Genomic DNA, 17,118 nt, shown 5'->3' with positions numbered 1-17,118 from the left:
GTATGTGTGTGTGTGTGTGTGTGTGTGTATGTATGTATGTATGTATGTATGTGTGTGTGTGTGTCTATGTATGTATGTATGTATGTATGTGTATGTAGGCATGTGTGTGTATGTATGTGTGTGTGTGTGTATGTATGTGTGTGTGTGTGTGTGTGTGTGTGTGTATGTATGTATGTGTGTGTATGTGGGTGTATGTATGTGTATGTGTGTGTGTGTGTGTGCGTGCATGTGTGTGTGTGTGTGTGTGTGTGTGTGTATGTATGTATGTATGTATGTATGTGTCTATGTATGTGTATGTGTGTGTGTGTGTGTGTATGTGTGTGTGTGTGTGTGTGTGTGTGTGTGTGTGTGTGTGTGTGTGTGTGTGTGTGTGTGTGTGTGTGCGCGCGCGTATGTGTGTGTGCGCGCACTTCTTTAATGTCCCTAACTCCTTATCATGTCCACCGGGCATCGTTTGTGGACCAAGTCGTTCAGGATCCGGTCGGCCAGGCCTGACGTTCGACTTGAGGCTGATTTGGGATAAGGATCCCAGCATTAACTCGCCTATTTTCACGAAAGGAAATACATCGTGGACCGTAGTGGCATCAACGGTCACCGACGATACGAATGCGATCACACATAATATTCAAATGACAATCTTGACGGTAAACAAAACCAGGCAAGACAGCGAGAAAATAATTATGCAACCTGTTTGATCACTGTCCTGTCCGAATAAATAGAGATATTAATAAAATTAATCGATTACACACATTGTCTAAATATAGAAAATAAAATACAACAAATCAATAATATATTTAAACAACAAACAAATACTATATATATATATATATATATACTACATGACAAAAAGTATGTGGACACCGGAACATCAAACCGTATGTGCTGGTCCAACATCTAATTCCAAAATCATGGGCATTAATATGGAGTTGGTCCCCCCCTTTGCTGCGATAACAGCCTCCACTCTCCTGGGAAGGCTTTCCACTAGATGTTGGAACATTGCTGTGGGGATTTGCTTCCATTCATCCACAAGAGCATTAGTGAGGTCGGGCACTGATGTTGGACGATTAGGCCTGGCTTGCAGTAGGCATTCCAATTCATCATCAAGGTGTTTGATGGGGATGAGGTCAGGGCTCTGTGCAGGCCAGTCAAGTTCTTCCACACCGATCTCGACAAACCATTTCTGGGACCTCGCTTCGTGCACGGGGCTATTGTCATGCTGAAACAGGAAAGGGACTTTCCCAAACCTTGGCCAAAATTTGAGAGCACACAATCGTCTGGAATGTCTTTGTAGGCTGTAGCGTCAAGATTTCCCTTCACTGGAACTAAAGGGTCTAGCCCGAACCATGAAAAACAGCCCCAGACCATTATTCCTCCTCCACCAAACTTTGCAGTTGGCACTATGCATTTTGGCAGGTAGCGTTCTTCTGACATCCGCCAAACCCAGATTTGTCCGTCGGACTGCCAGATGGTGAAGCATGATTCAACACTTCAGAGAACACGTTTCCACTGCTCCAGAGTCCAATGGCGGCGAGCTTTACACCACTCCAGCCGACGCTTGGCATTGCGCATGGTGATCTGAGGCTTGTGTGCGGCTTCTCGGCCAGGGAAACCCATTTCATGAAGCTCCCGACGAAAAGCTGATGTGCTGGCCTTTGCTTCCAGAGTAATGTTGCAACCAAGGACAGGCGATTTGTGCGCTCGGCGCACTTCAGCACTCGGCGGTCCCGTTCCATGAGATTGTGTGGCCTACCACTTCACGGCTGAGCTGTTGTTGTTCTTAGACGTTTCCACTTCACAATAACAGGTCTGCGCATGCGCAAGATTGGAGGTCACGTCTCTTCAAAGCTGTCAATGCGCGCACGCTTTCGAAGTTAAGTAATTTTTCACAATTGTGTTTTTGTCGAAACTGGATCTTTCTTTCGGTGTATATACCTATTGGGGTGTCTTTAATAGGATTCTCGGTGTTGGTTTTTCATACCTGTGTACAGAATCGTCGGTTATTTTGTGTCGCGTATTCTGAGGCCGAGTGTAGTAAGCTACCGTGTCCGACCTTGGCTTGAGGCTTTGTTTTTGTCTCAGCGGTTCTTCGATCACGCTGAAATTACTTTCGGTCTCTGTTTTTCTCGGTCTTTTCACCCTATACTTCCTTGTTTTAAAATCTCCTCAAAAAAAAAAAACCAAAAAAAAGATTTCCTTCTCTGTTCTTATCCGTTTGTTCATTCTTATTTGTTCGTTCGTTCTTCGACCACGTTGTTCGTGATCACGTGATCACGTTGTTAAAGAATGTTTAATCTGTCCCCTGAAGAACTGTATTCTGTCGTATTCTATAACACCTTTTTCTTCTTCTTCTATAAAAGGATGCTTTCGAATTGCTCACCAAATCTATTCATTCCGAAAAAAAAATCCATCTCTCACAGTGCCTCTTTCATACATTCCCTAAACTCTCCCGCACTCCACCCATCCTTCAGCGTCCTCAAATGTATTTTTGACTCGAATGTCTCAAGAAACTCATTTTGCAATAAATGTTCGTTTCCCATAAATCGTACACTTTTCAAAATCCAATCTCACCCCTCCCCTCCAAATCTTCCTCATCACCCCTTCCCTCCAAAACTTCCCCATCACACCTTCCCTCCAAATCTTCCCCATCACCCCTCCCCTTCAAAACTTCCCCATCACCCCTCCCCTCCAAATCTACCCCCTTGCCCCTCCCCTCCAAATCATCCCCATCACCCATCTCTTTCAAATATTCCCCCTTGCCCCTCCCCTACAAATCTTCCCCATCACCCATCCCTTTCAAATATTCCCCCTTGCCCCTCCCCTCCAAATCTTCCCCATCACCCCTTCCCTCCAAATGTTCCCCATCACCCCTCCCCTCCAAAACTTCCCCATCACCCCTCCCCTCTAAATCGACCCCCTTGCCCCTCCCCTCAAAATCATCCCCATCACCCATCTCTTTCAAATCTTCCCCCTTGCCCCTCCCCTCCAAATCTTCCCCATCACCCATCCCTTTCAAATCTCCCCCCTTGCCCCTTCCCTCCTAAACTCCCCCCACACCCCTCCCCTCCGAGACTCTCCCTCGCTCCTCCCCTCCTAGACTCCCCTCTCACCCCTCCTCGTCAAAGCGTCCTCCCCGCTTCTTCCCCCTTCCAACTTTCACCTTCATCTCCCTCAACCACCTCACTCTCCCCCCTCCTCAAATAACACCTCACTGCGCCTCACCCAATCACCATCAAACCTTTTGTCCGCCCCATTCTTCCCTTTCTCCAAGCTATTCTGAAATCTCTGACACACCTTCAACAGCTCTCCCTATCGCTCCCTCCCCCCCCCCTGTTCTGTATCCGATGCTCCCCCTTCCTCTTCTTTAAAAGTATGGACCTCAAACATCCGGGGCCTTCGCTCAAACCTGACTGATCTCTCCATACAGGTTGCTTCTGACAAACCAGACGTGATCTGCTTAACAGAAACTTTCCTCCTTCATGATGTCTCTGATTCCTTGGTATCTCTCCCAGGTTACTCCCTCCTCCAGTATGATAGACCTGAGCCTCGTCCTGGAGGTGGGGTTGCTATCTTTATAAAAAACTCTCTCCCTCACTCGCCCTGCACTGCCCTCTCTCCTCCTCACCCCCAGGAATACCTTTGGCTACGGCTTCCCCTTCGCTCCCACCTTTTGTTCATATGTGTGTTGTACCGTCCACCAAACAGTGATGACTCCATCTCCATCTCGCTGTCTGATAATATGGACCAACTTCTATCTACCCATCCCAACTCTCTCTTCCTCATATGTGGTGATTTCAACTGTCACCATGCCAGTTGGCTGGGTGTGGGTACCTCTCTCACCAGCCATGGCTCTTCAGCAAAGGACTTCTGTGACTCACTGGGACTGACACAATCTGTCAATTTCCCGACCCGGATCTCAGTCAACGGAGCATCTTCTCTTCTGGACTTGGTTATGACTAACTTCCCTGAAAATGTCTGCTGCTCTTCTTCTGCTCCAATCGGCTCATCTGATCATGTGCTTGTTAAAGTGGACATCTCTCTGACCATTCTCAGGGAGCCTCCTCAGCGTCGACGAGTCTGGCATTTCACTCAGGCCAACTGGCACGGTCTTCAAGCAGCCATCAATCATCTGGACTGGTCTCCCATCTCCACCGCCTCTGACATCAACTCATCCTGGGAATTCTTCCAAAGTAAATTGCTCTCTCTCATGCACAGATTTATCCCATCTCGTCTTCAGTTGTCATACCCTTCCTCCCGTCCATGGTACATGGAATCTTGTGCTGAGGCTATTGCCCAGAAACAACCTGCTTTCGTCTCCTGGAAAGCAAATCCAACGGAAGGAAATCTCATTTCCTTTCACAAAGCCCGAAACAAGTGTGTGTCCACCCTCAGGAGAGCCAGGAAACAATACCTGTCCATTCTCAGGACCGAACTCTCTTATCTGTCTCCCTCTTCCAAATCCTGGTGGCGTCTGGTCAAATCTGTTTCTGGTGTTTGTTCCCCCTCCATCCCCTCCCTCACCTCAAATGGCCACACGGCTGACTCCGCACGTGAAAAAGCTGAATGCCTCAACTCTGTGTTTGCCTCTAAATCTTGTGTCCCAAACCCATCCCTCTCTGTACCCACCGTACCCAGTCGTACCCAGCTGCTCGTGGACTCTGTGTCCTTTCCTCCTGACAAGGTGGAAAAGTTTCTGTCAACCCTCGACTCTGATTCTGCAACTGGACCTGAGGGCATCAGCCCACGGGTCCTAAAATCCTGTTCTTCCACTCTTTCACTCCCTCTCTCTGTTCTCTTCACCCTCTCTTTTGCTCAAGGACATCTTCCATCTGCTTGGAAATCTGCCAACATCAACGCTTTGCACAAAAAAGGTGCAAAAACAGATCCCAGCAACTACAGACCAATCAGCCTTCTCCCAATTATCAGCAAAGTCATGGAATCCATCATTGCTTCAGATATGAAATCTGTCCTCTTCTCCAATGGCTTGATCTCTGATCATCAATTTGGTTTCAGACCTGGTCACTATACTCTGGACATGCTGCTTCTGCTTTCTCAACAATGGATGGAGGTCCTCAATGCCAAACAGGAAATTAGAGCAGTCTCCCTTGACATATCACGTGTCTTCGGTACGGTCTGGCACCCCGCTCTGCTCACCAAACTCTCCTCTTTTGGTATCCATGGAAATCTCCACGCATGGCTGGCGGACTTCCTCTCTAGTCATAGTCAACGTGTGGCCCTGAATGGGTTTCTCTCATCTCCTCTTCATGTTCAGGCTGGAGTTCCCCAAGGCAGTGTTCTGGGCCCTGTGCTTTTTCTGGTCTTCATCAATGATCTCTCTGACTCTCTTGAAAATCCTCTCTATCTCTTTGCTGATGACTCTACTCTCTGTCGCTCCATTCTTCGTCCCTCAGATCGGCAGTCTGCAGCCTCCTCACTCTCTGCAGACCTGGACAAAATCACAGACTGGGCAAACAAGTGGAACATGTCTTTCAATCCTGACAAATCTCACACTCTTACGATGTCTCTCCGAAAAGACCGACTGGACAACCCTCCCATCCACTTTCTGAATAATCCTCTCCAAGAAGTTCTGTCACTCAAGCTTTTAGGTCTCACTATCTGCCATGATCTTTCCTGGGAAAACCACATTTCAAATCTGGCCTCCAAAGCCAGTCGCTGACTGGGCATCCTCCATCGTGCGAAGTCCTTCCTTGGCACACCTGAGCTCCTCACCACATACAAGGCTTTCATCCACAGCTCAATGGAATACTGCTCTCCCCTCTGGGCTGGTGCTCCTGCCTCACACCTCGCTCGTCTTCACGCTGTTGAAACCAAAGCATTCAGAATCATTGGAATCTTCCGCGATGAAGCTACCTCCAAGGGCCTCTCACTCACCGCAGGCAGGTTGGTGGTCTTTCCGTCTTCTTCCGACTCCTCTCTGGCCTTGCCCCCCCAGCTCTCTCTGGGCTCTGTCCCCCAAATATTCCTACAGGTCGCACAAGATCTGCCTGCAACCCTCTTATGGTTAAACTGCCAAAATCAAGACTCTCTGCTCACCTTCACTCCTTCATTCCTCTTTTCTCCTGCCTCTGGAACAAACTCCCTCACTCTCTTCAATCCCACTCCACCCTCCAGGTCTTTAAAACAGCTGTTCACCACCATCTCTTATCTTCCCCCATCCAAAACCTTGATCTTTTCTACCCCCGCTAATTTCACCCCAATTCCACTTTTTTGAAATACCAACTTCTGTCCTGGAAGTCCTTGGTGTCCTTGTGTTTTATACTTCTACCTCCCCCCCCCCCCCTCCTTCCAATTCCACTTTTTTGAAATACCAACTTCTGTCCTGGAAGTCCTTGGTGTCCTTGTGTTTTATACTTCTCCCTCCCCCCTTCCCACGCCTCCTCCCCCCAAGCCCTCCCCATTCCACACATCTCCCTGCTCTCAAATGTTGTGTTTGTGTGCTTCCCCTTCTCTCCCCATCTTGTCTTCCACTCCTTCTTTTTATATATTTTGTTTGTCTGGTTGATTTGTTTGTGAAGTAAATGTTAGCTCTTTCACGAGCCTCGATTCAGTATACAAAAAACCCCACCAAAAAAACCACTTACAGTTGACTGGGGCAAATCTAGCAAGGAAGAAATTTGACGAACTAACTTGTTGGAAAAGTGGCATCCTATGACGGTGCCACATTGAAAGTCATTGAGCTCTTCAGCACGGCCCATTCTACTGCCAATGTTTGTCTATGGAGATTGCATGGTTGTGTGCTAGATTTTATATATACCTGTCATGTGCCTCACTGACCAGGTCCTCAGTCGAGTTTCTCAGCATCATCCCATTTCGGCCCTTCAACCTCGATATGGTCAGCTAAGGTGGGCCAGCAGGGGCACATACGCCTCCACATGCAGCAGCTACACCTGGATGCATACATACCATACCCCCACCCCCAGCCAGTGAGAATACAGAATACAACAACAAATCTGTCTCCACTCCCACAATCCACAGCCCCTCATCCACTCACTTACACACCAAAAAAATAAAATAAAATAAAAACCAACCGACCACCTACCCTTACAACATGCACCACTCAAACAAAAACATATTCATGCAAAACCACATCTACTCCTGCAAAACAAACAAACAAAAAAAAAACACACACACACACACACACACACACACACACACACACACACACACACACACACACACACACACACACACACATTTCTCTTCAGTGCTCAGTCACTGCCCCTTTAGGCTGAAATGAACCACCAACAACAACCTCAACCTACACCGTTCGACGTGCCTCCATAAACTTCCTCCATATCCAAAGTGAGCCTTTCAAGGCAAGCTGGGCCACTCTGTCACACATCCTCCTTCTTTCTGTCCCACACACTCCAAGCCGAGCAAGGAATGCAGAAAAGGAATTGCCAATATACCCTCCACACCCCACCTCAAATGGCTGACAAGAAACTCGCCAACCCTTCTCCCGACACTCTGCCTCCATCTCACTGTACTTTCCTCTCTTCCTCTCGTGCACCTCCTCCATGCTCTCTTCCCAAGGTACCTACAATTCCCCTAAGATGACCTGTCCTGTTGCACCTTACCAGATGACAATGTCGGGCCGCAACCTTGTCACACAGATCTCCTCTGGGAATACCAATTGTGGCTTTAGGTCTGCCATCACTTGCCAATCACAAGCATCTGACAATCCTCTTGCTTTCCAGGTCCTCCTCATTCCACCTCTTACCACTTGGCCCTCTTTGACAAACAACACCTCTCCCCCATCGGTCTCCTTCTTCACTCTTCTCTCTCTCTCGATCTCAGCACCTCTTGTTGCTCCATCTGCACTACCACCGCCAGCACCTGATCATGCCGCCACTTGTATCTTCCTGCTGCCAATGCTACTGAGCATGCACTCAGTGCATGCTGCACCATTCCCAAAACCTCCACACAAAGAACATCTCTCCTCCTGGAACAATCCCCACAATCTCAAGTGTACTGGTGACGGAACACATCATACGTTGCCCACAACAGGAAACTCAACAATATTAGTTCCATCCTCCAAATCTCTTGCCACTTCAATGTCCTCATCCACACACTTTCCCACCTAGTCCAAGCACCTTACTGTACATGTCCGACTGCTTTCACATATCTCCCCTCCTTTCTGCTCACCTCCCTCTCAACCATCTTCCTCCTCTCTTTCACACATGCCTTGCCCCATCGCTCATGCTTCATCCACCCCAAGCCATGCTTCCCATGCTGTACCATCCCCATGACCTCCTCCTGTTGCAACCGCTCTTCCATCTCGTCCACCTCTGCTCTTGCATTCCACTTCCAACTTCCCTTCTTCTCTGGGAGAGAATTCTTTACCACTGCATCATTTGAATCCCGCAACATCATGAACTCCCGCACCCTCACCACCTTAAACTCCTCGGTTAATGATGTCAAGGGAAACTGGAGTTTTCCACCCTGACCATCAAAGGCAATGTTCGTCAAACAGCGTGGCACTCCCAACCACCTCTTCACAAACCCGCTCACCACAACCACCATCCTCTCTCCATGCCCAATCACAATATCATACATCATCAATGGCCACAATACTCGTGGCATCAATCCAAACTTCAAACACCACTCCTCAATTTACCTGGCAAACCACATCCATAAATCCTCTTCAAACCTCTCAAAAGCTTGTTTCTGACCTCCTCCGCCCTTCACACATCATTCAACTCCACTGTATGCCATCTTCCCAAACTCTTCACAGGGGCCTCCACCAATGATGGAATTGCTCCCCTCCCAGCTCAAACCTGTGCATGTTATCCACCACTCCTCGTCTCACCACCACACTCCTCGACTTTCCTGCTTTAAATCCCATTCTTTTCCACCGCATCAAACTTTCCAGTCATCCCAGTACCTCTACTGCTGCATCAGCCGACTGTTGGACAACTGTCAGGTCATCCATGAATGCAAACATCGCTGACAAACTCTGACCAGGGGCTAGCTCCACTTCTTTCCCATGTCCACTCACCACACGTATCAACAACTCCATAACCAGCACAAACAAAATAGGGGAGATGGTACATCCCATCGGGATCCCCACTTCCAACTTCTGCCACTCTGTTACATAGGACTGTGTCGCAAACCGCATCCAAAACTGATCATAATATGCCATCAAAAAATCCCTAAATCCCCGTGGCACCCAAAATAAATCCATGGCATACCTGATCAAGGCATGCGGCACTGAGCCATATGCATTCTCCAAATCCAGCCATACCACCGCCACATCCTTCCTTTGCCTCTTTGCCTCCTGTAACACTTGCCAGACCATTGCCGAGGGTTCAATGCATCCTGGTGATCCTGGTATTCCTGCCTTCTGCACAGATCCATCCACAAAACCATTCCCTCTGATGAAGCCTGAGAGCCGTGCCGCAAAGACACTCATCAATATCTTCCCATCTATACACAAAGAATTAAGTTAAGCACCCCCCCGTTTTTTTACAACCTCGCACATTACAAGTTTGTTGTCGTCAAAACAGTGTAATATACCCATGATATTGCTATATTTTCTGGAGAAGTGATATTATGGTCACATAAAAACATAACAATCATGCCGTTTTCAATATTTTATTCTGAATAATTTAAGGTGAAATTTTTTGGGAATTTTAGGCATATTTTCACCTCAATTTAAGTATGGAGCTATAGGTCCATCACGGACAGTGTGGATGACGTTTATGTTTTCTAACGTACAGTCATTGTTCTGAGAAGACCTCTAGCGATCTTTGCGTCAATAACGTGTGTAGGACCCACGTGATCGGATCACTGACTCAACCCTACGTCTCATAGACCCTGTAAGCCGTCGTATGCGTTGCTGTGGCAGGTTGTTCCATTCCCGATGTAATGCACGTTCCAATTCATCCAGATTGGCTATTGGAGGGACCATCTTCGCAATTTGTCGTCCCAACATGTCCCAAACGTGCTCGAGGGGGTTCAGGTCAGGACTGTACGCAGGCCAGGGGATGGTTGTCACAGCACCTTGCTCCATCCGATCACGTGGGTCCTACACACGTTATTGACGCAAAGATCGCTAGAGGTCTTCTCAGAACAATGACTGTACGTTAGCAAACATAAACGTCATCCACACTGTCCGTGATGGACCTATAGCTCCATACTTAAATTGAGGTGAAAATATGCCTAAAATTCCCAAAAAATTTCACCTTAAATTATTCAGAATAAAATATTGAAAACGGCATGATTGTTATGTTTTTATGTGACCATAATATCACTTCTCCAGAAAATATAGCAATATCATGGGTATATTACACTGTTTTGACGACAACAAACTTGTAATGTGCGAGGTTGTAAAAAAACGGGGGGGTGCTTAACTTAATTCTTTGTGTATACATCGAGCAAAGTTATTGGTTTAAACTGCTCAAGTGTCACAGCCTCCTCCTGCTTTGGAATATAAACTCCTTCCGCCCTAGTCCATTGACTGGGCACCACTCCTTGCCTCCATACCACCTTCAGAGCCTTCCACAGATACTGCCTGATGCCTTCACAACTCTTAAACACCTTGTATGGCACTCCACTTGGTCCTGGAGCCGATGCCGCCCATGCCTTCCTCAAAACTGCCTCAATCTCAGACATCTTGTGCTCTGACAAATCAAATGGAACACCTGGCTCTGTCGGTCTCACCAAGCCTTCGATGTCCTCCACCACTTCGTTCCTCCTTGTGTCTGCATATGTGACATGCAGATGACCTTCCAAATTTTCCTCTGGTACCTTCAGTACACCAGATCGAGACGGCTCCAACAGTTTCTTCATAAACCGAAAAGGATCTCAAAGAACCTCTTTCTCTTCCTCTGCCTCTCCTTTCTTCACCTCTTCATCCTTTCCACTCGCTTCAACTTCATCAACCTCATCCTCACCTGCTTCGTCAACACCTCAAGCCCATTCCTCTCCCCTTCCACTGCCCTCTTCCATCTTCCATTCTAACTCCTCAACTCCATTCTCAACTCATGGATCTCCCTCTGTTTCCTGCTCAAACATGCCTCCTTCTCACCCCTCTCTACACACTCTTTCACTCTAAACGTGACACAAGCATACTCAAACACAATCTCATTCATCTTTCTCAATATATCTTCCACCCTTCCTTTCAACCTATGAAGCGCCACACACATCACTCCATCCATTCTCTCCCATACTCCCCTTTCTCCCACACCTGGACATTTCACTATCCTCCTCACATCCTTTCCCTGTTGAAGTCTGGGCCGGATTTAGGAATGGGCAAGCTGGGCAGTTGCCCAGGGGCCTCCACAACCAGGGGGCCACCACATATGGATGATCAGAAGAAGCTGCACTCTCACTGTCTGAAAATTTCGAGTTCAGAATTTTCTTCTAGTCATTGATCATTTTCTGAGTTCATTGGAGCAACGATTGGAAGCCTATGAGAACACCTGTTCTCTTTTCGGTTTCTTGCGTAAACTGGAATCACTGGACTGCGATGAAATCGAAGCAGCTGCAGCAAAATTGGTTGCCGAGTACAAGGATGATCTCGATCAAACACTTGGTGTTGAACTTGTGCAGTTTGCAGCCTTCCTCACTCATTTACTGGAATACGAAGATGATAAGACAGGGAGAGAACATTTCCTTTACAAACTGTTGATGGACAAGAATGTTGCGGATACATTTCCAAATGTCGAGATAACGCTACGGATGTACTTGGTGCTCATGGTCACAAACTGTTCTGGAGAACGTTCATTCAGTAAAATGAAGTTCATCAAGAACAGACAATGTGTCATGTACGTACAATGTCATGTACAATGTGTCCGTACTACAATGTGTCAATTAATGTGTCATGATAGGCTCAGTCACCTGGCCTTGATGAGTATTGAATGTGACATTCTCGGAGAGATTGACTTTGACAAATTGATCCAAGACTTTGCAAGGGTCAAGTCTCGTAAAGTGCCTGGTCTGTAAATATGGGTATTAGGCACTTTACTAGATTCTTATGATGGATCTTGATTGACCTGCTTGCTTATTCACCATTCAGATTCTTTATACTTGAAACATAGGAACGTCGTAGAGTCTTATAGATCGATCATGATATTTAAAGATGTACATTTTTATTCACATTCTTTGTCCCAAAAAAATATACTTTATGGATGACTGTAACTATGTCTTGTCACCTTTTTAGTATTCTAAGGTAGGGAGGGCCTCCACTACTGAAAGCAGCCCAGGGGCTTCCACATGTCTAAATGCGGCCCTGGTTGCAGTACAACCTCAGGACATACAACACTGTGGCTTGCTACCTGGCTGTTTCTCCCAGTCGTCTTCCGTGTCCCCTTTTCAAAGGCACTGCGTTGCTGTACCTCCTCCTCACCCACCTTACACACACACCCCATTCGGCTCTGATTGATATGCAATCCTCTCACTGACTCAAACTCACGTCCACACCCACACTTCTCTCGAACCTGCCAAGCCTGTATGTATATATATACATACGCACACCATCACACGCATCACACCATCGACCAACATATGCCACACAATCACTCCCACACACTCTTCACAGGGGCCTCTGTCAATGATGGAACCATCTCCCCTCCCAGCACAAACCAGTGCATGTTATCCACCACTCCTCGACTTTCTTACTTTAAACCCATTCTTGCCCACAGCATCAACCTTTCAGGTCTTTCCAGTCTTCTGTCACGTCAAACCATCTGCCCCAAAAATGGCATAATACCATCAATATGAATATGAAAGTATATATATATATATATATGAATATGAATGTATATATATTATATGCATAATATATATATATATATAATATATATGTATAATATATATATATATATATATATATATATATATATATATATATATATATATGTATATATATATATATATATATATATATATATATATATATATATATATATATATATATATATATATATATATCTGTGCAGTGTCTGTGTTAAGTTGTCTCGTCTTGTCTCGTCACTGAACTACTTTCTCAAACTTTTGTGAATAAATGAATGAATGATCGTTTTAAGGCCATTTTCCCCGCTAGAGTGGGGGTTAGCCTTGCGGGCCCCATGGTAATCATGGTTCCCTGTTTGAGGCAATGTTTTTATGGCCGGATGCCCTTCCTGACGCCAACGCTTAGTCGCCTCTTACGATGCGCAGCGATACGGTGTACCTATTCTAAACCGGGGTACACACCAGGATCATTCATCCCGGCAAGCTGGTACTCAATTTGCCGACCTCGGAAGGATGATTTCTCAAACTTTTGTGAAATCGTACCAAACTTCTGGTATGCACATATCTCTCCCGTCGGTATGTCATAAGGGTATGTTTTTTGAAAATCTTTCCAATTTTTAATATTTATTTATTTTTGAATTTTTTGGGGATTTTTTTTTTTTCAACTTCAATTGTTTATAAAATGTGATATCACGTACAGTCACGTGAAAAAGTAAGTACACCCCATGTAAAGTTTTGACTTTTTCAACATAGTTCAACTTACAGCTATTTGATCTTTATTTCAACAATATTGATAGATAAAGGTGATATAATACAACAAATATCATGAAACATTTACATTTTGTAGTCCATTGTATAATTTAAATAAACATAAATGCAAATTTCGCAGGTGGAAAAAGTAAGTACACCCTTGGCTCTAATAGGTGGTATTGCCCCCTTTGGCAGAAACAACCTTGAGTCGGCGTTTCTTATAACTGTCTACCAGTCTCTGACATCGACTGGGAGAAATTTTTTCCCACTCCTCCATGCAGAATTCTTTCAGCTGTGCAATGTTTGAGGGGTTTCTTGCATGCACAGCTCGTTTCAAATCCCCCCACAACATCTCGATGGATTTCGATCCGGGCTTTGACTTGGCCATTCCAGAACCCTCCATTTCTTTCTTTTCAGCCATTCCTTGGTGGATTTACTGGTATGTTTAGGGTCATTGTCATGATGCAAGGTCCACCTTCGGTTGAGCTTCAACTTCCAACAGATGGCCTCACATTATCCTCAAGCACCTCTGGTACAATGAAGAATTCATAGTGGATTCTATGATGGTGAGCTGCTCAAGCCCTGATGCAGCAAAGCTGCCCCAAACCATAATATTTCCACCACCATGCTTTACAGTTGGTATCAGGTTCTTGTGGTCAAATGCTGTCTTTGGTTTTCGCCCCAAACATGTCTTCTGGTACTGTGGCCAAAGAGATCTACCTTTGACTCATCAGTCCAGAGCACATTGTTCCAGAAGTGTTGGTCTTTGCCGAGGTGTTCATTGGCAAACTTTAGTCTTGCCCTGATGTTCTTTCTGGACAGCAAAGGTTTCCTCCTGGCACACCTCCCATGTAGATCAAATTTGTGCAGCCTCTTTCTCATTGTAGACTCGTACACTTTGACATCAACAGTGGCAAGAGCTACCTGTAGGTCCCGTGATGACATTCTGGGGTTCTTAGAGACTTCTTTCAGCATCTTGCGGTCTGCTCTCGGGCTGAACTTGCCAGGGCGGCCAGGCCTGAACAAGTTGGCAGTTGTTTGGAATCTTCTCCACTTGTAGATGATCTTCCGGACAGTCGAATGATTGATTTCAAATTGTTTGGAGATATTTTTAAATCCCTTCCCAGACTCGAAGGCATCTATAACCTTCTTTCTGAAGACCTCAGAGAGCTATTTTGATCTAGGCATGGTGACGCCGCACACTTCAACAACAAAATGCAAACCAAACGAAATGTCTGAGGTTTAAATAAGACAGGTTCCTCCAAGATCCTCTCTAAGGATGTTCTAATCATTTGCACCTGAGCTGGTGCACCTGATTCTAATTTTAGGTATTTGAAGTAGTGATAAATGTAGGGGTGTACTTACTTTTTCCACATGCGAAATTTGCATTTATGTTTATTTAAATTATACAATGGACTACAAAATGTAAATGTTTCATGATATTTGTTATATTATATCACCTTTATCTTCCAATATTGTTAAAATGAAGATCAAATAGCTGTATGTTGAAATATGTTGAAAAAGTCAAAACTTTACATGGGGTGTACTTACTTTTTCACGTGACTGTATATTACAAATACATTTGTGCAAAATAATTGTTTGAATTATGATTGGTTTAAACCATGACAAAACGGCAACTCGGGTACATTCATTTATCTATATATCTACACATCTGGGCAGTGTCTGTGTTGTCACTTAACGACTCCCTCAAACTTTTGTTTCCGTGGTTGTGAAGTGTTTTTAATAACGTGGTGGTGAAGTATTTTTAAATGACATGGTGGTGAGGTGTTTTGAATTACGTGGTGGTGAGGTGTTTTTAATTACGTGGTGGTGAGGTGTTTTTAATTATGTGGTGGTGAGGTGTTTTTAAATGACATGGTGGTGAGGTGTTTTGAATTACGTGGTGGTGAGGTGTTTTTAATTACGTGGTGGTGAGGTATTTATAATTACGTGGTGGTGAGGTGTTTTTAATTATGTGGTGGTGAGGTGTTTTTAATTATGTGGTGGTGAGGTGTTTTTAATTATGTAGTGGTGAGGTGTTTTTAATTATGTGGTGGTGAGGTGTTTTGAATTACGGGGTGGTGAGGTGTTTTGAATTACGTGGTGGTGAGGTGTAATCGTCCCAAAGTTCCAGTCTGCACCTACCCCTCCCCTATGTGTGTGCAGAGGGGTTCTTTCTTGAAAAAAAACATTCAACGTAAATCTTCAACCTAAATTGCCTTTAAAAATGTGATATCACAAACACAACAAATACATTTGTGCAAAATAATTGTTTGTATTATGATTTGTGTAAATCATGAGAACACAGCAACTCAGGTACAGTCATTATCCTCAGCTAAAATAAGCGTTACGCCTAGGTCCCCCGTCGGTGAAGTGATGTGAGTTGACAAAGTGGAAGACGCAGGAAACATGGAAGAGTCGATAATATTTGCGAGTGGGTTGGAGACACACCCACACACCAGATTAGAAGTGAGTAGTTGGTTTATTTTTCAAGATATTCCGCTCACAAGGTTCAGACATCTATGGCGGCGGCCATCTTGGATTTTGACGTGGCGACCCAATTTTCAATAGCCTATAAAATTTGCGTGGTGGTGGTTCTTCCTTATGCCTACAGTCACGTGAAAAATTAAGTGCACCCCATGTAAAGTTTTGACTTTTTCAACATATTTCAACATACAGCTATTTGATCTTCATTTCAACAATATTGATAGATAAAGGTGATATAATACAACAAATATCATGAAACATTTAGAGTTTGTAGTCCATTGTGTAATTTAAATAAACATAAATGCAAATTTCGCATGTGGAAAAAGTAAGTCCACCCCTACATTTATCACTACTTCAAATACCTAAAATTAGAATCAGGTGCACCAGCTCAGGTGCAAATGATTACAACATAGTTAAAGAGGATCTTGGAGGAACCTGTCTTATTTAAACCTCAGACATTTAGTTTGGTTTGCTCTTTGTTGTTGAAGTGTGCGGCGTCACCATGCCTAGATCAAAAGAGCTCTCTGAGGCCTTCAGAAAGAAGGTTATCGATGCCTACGAGTCTGGGAAGGGATTTAAAAAGATCTCCAAACAATTTGAAATCAATCATTCGACTGTCCGGAAGATCATCTACAAGTGGAGAAGATTCCAAACAACTGCCAACTTGTTCAGGCCAGGCCGCCCCAGCAAGTTCAGCCCGAGAGCAGACCGCAAGATGCTGAAAGAAGTCTCTAAGAACCCCAGAATGTCATCACGGGACCTACAGGTAGCTCTTGCCACTGTTGATGTCAAATTGCACGAGTCTTCCATTAGAAAGAGGCTGCACCAATTTGATCTACATGGGAGGTGTGCCAGGAGGAAACCTTTGCTGTCCAGAAAGAACATCAGGGCAAGACTAAAGTTTGCCAATGAACACCTGGGCAAAGACCAGCACTTCTGGAACAATGTGCTCTGGACAGATGGTGAGTCAAAGCTAGAGCTATTTAGCCACAGTACCAGAAGACATGTTTGGTGAAAACCAAAGACAGCATTTGACCACAAGAACCTGATACCAACTGTAAAGCATGGTGGTGGAAATATTATGGTTTGGGGCAGCTTTGCTGCATCAGGGCCTGGGCAGCTCACCAT

The 17,118-nt window shown here is 45.1% G+C and overlaps 1 protein-coding gene across 1 annotated transcript in view; it reads left to right on the top strand.

The window, feature by feature from the left end:
- LOC144892693 (protein FAM200C-like) overlaps window positions 1–17,118 on the top strand; it is a 1,175,895-nt gene that overhangs the window by 879,532 nt on the left and 279,245 nt on the right. The window lies entirely within an intron of this gene.

The sequence above is a fragment of the Myxine glutinosa genome, chromosome 6 (genome assembly GCF_964187855.1).
Source record: "Myxine glutinosa chromosome 6, kmMyxGlut1.1, whole genome shotgun sequence".
NCBI classification, from domain to species: Eukaryota; Metazoa; Chordata; class Myxini; order Myxiniformes; family Myxinidae; genus Myxine; species Myxine glutinosa.
This window is presented reverse-complemented; position numbering and strand designations above follow the sequence as displayed.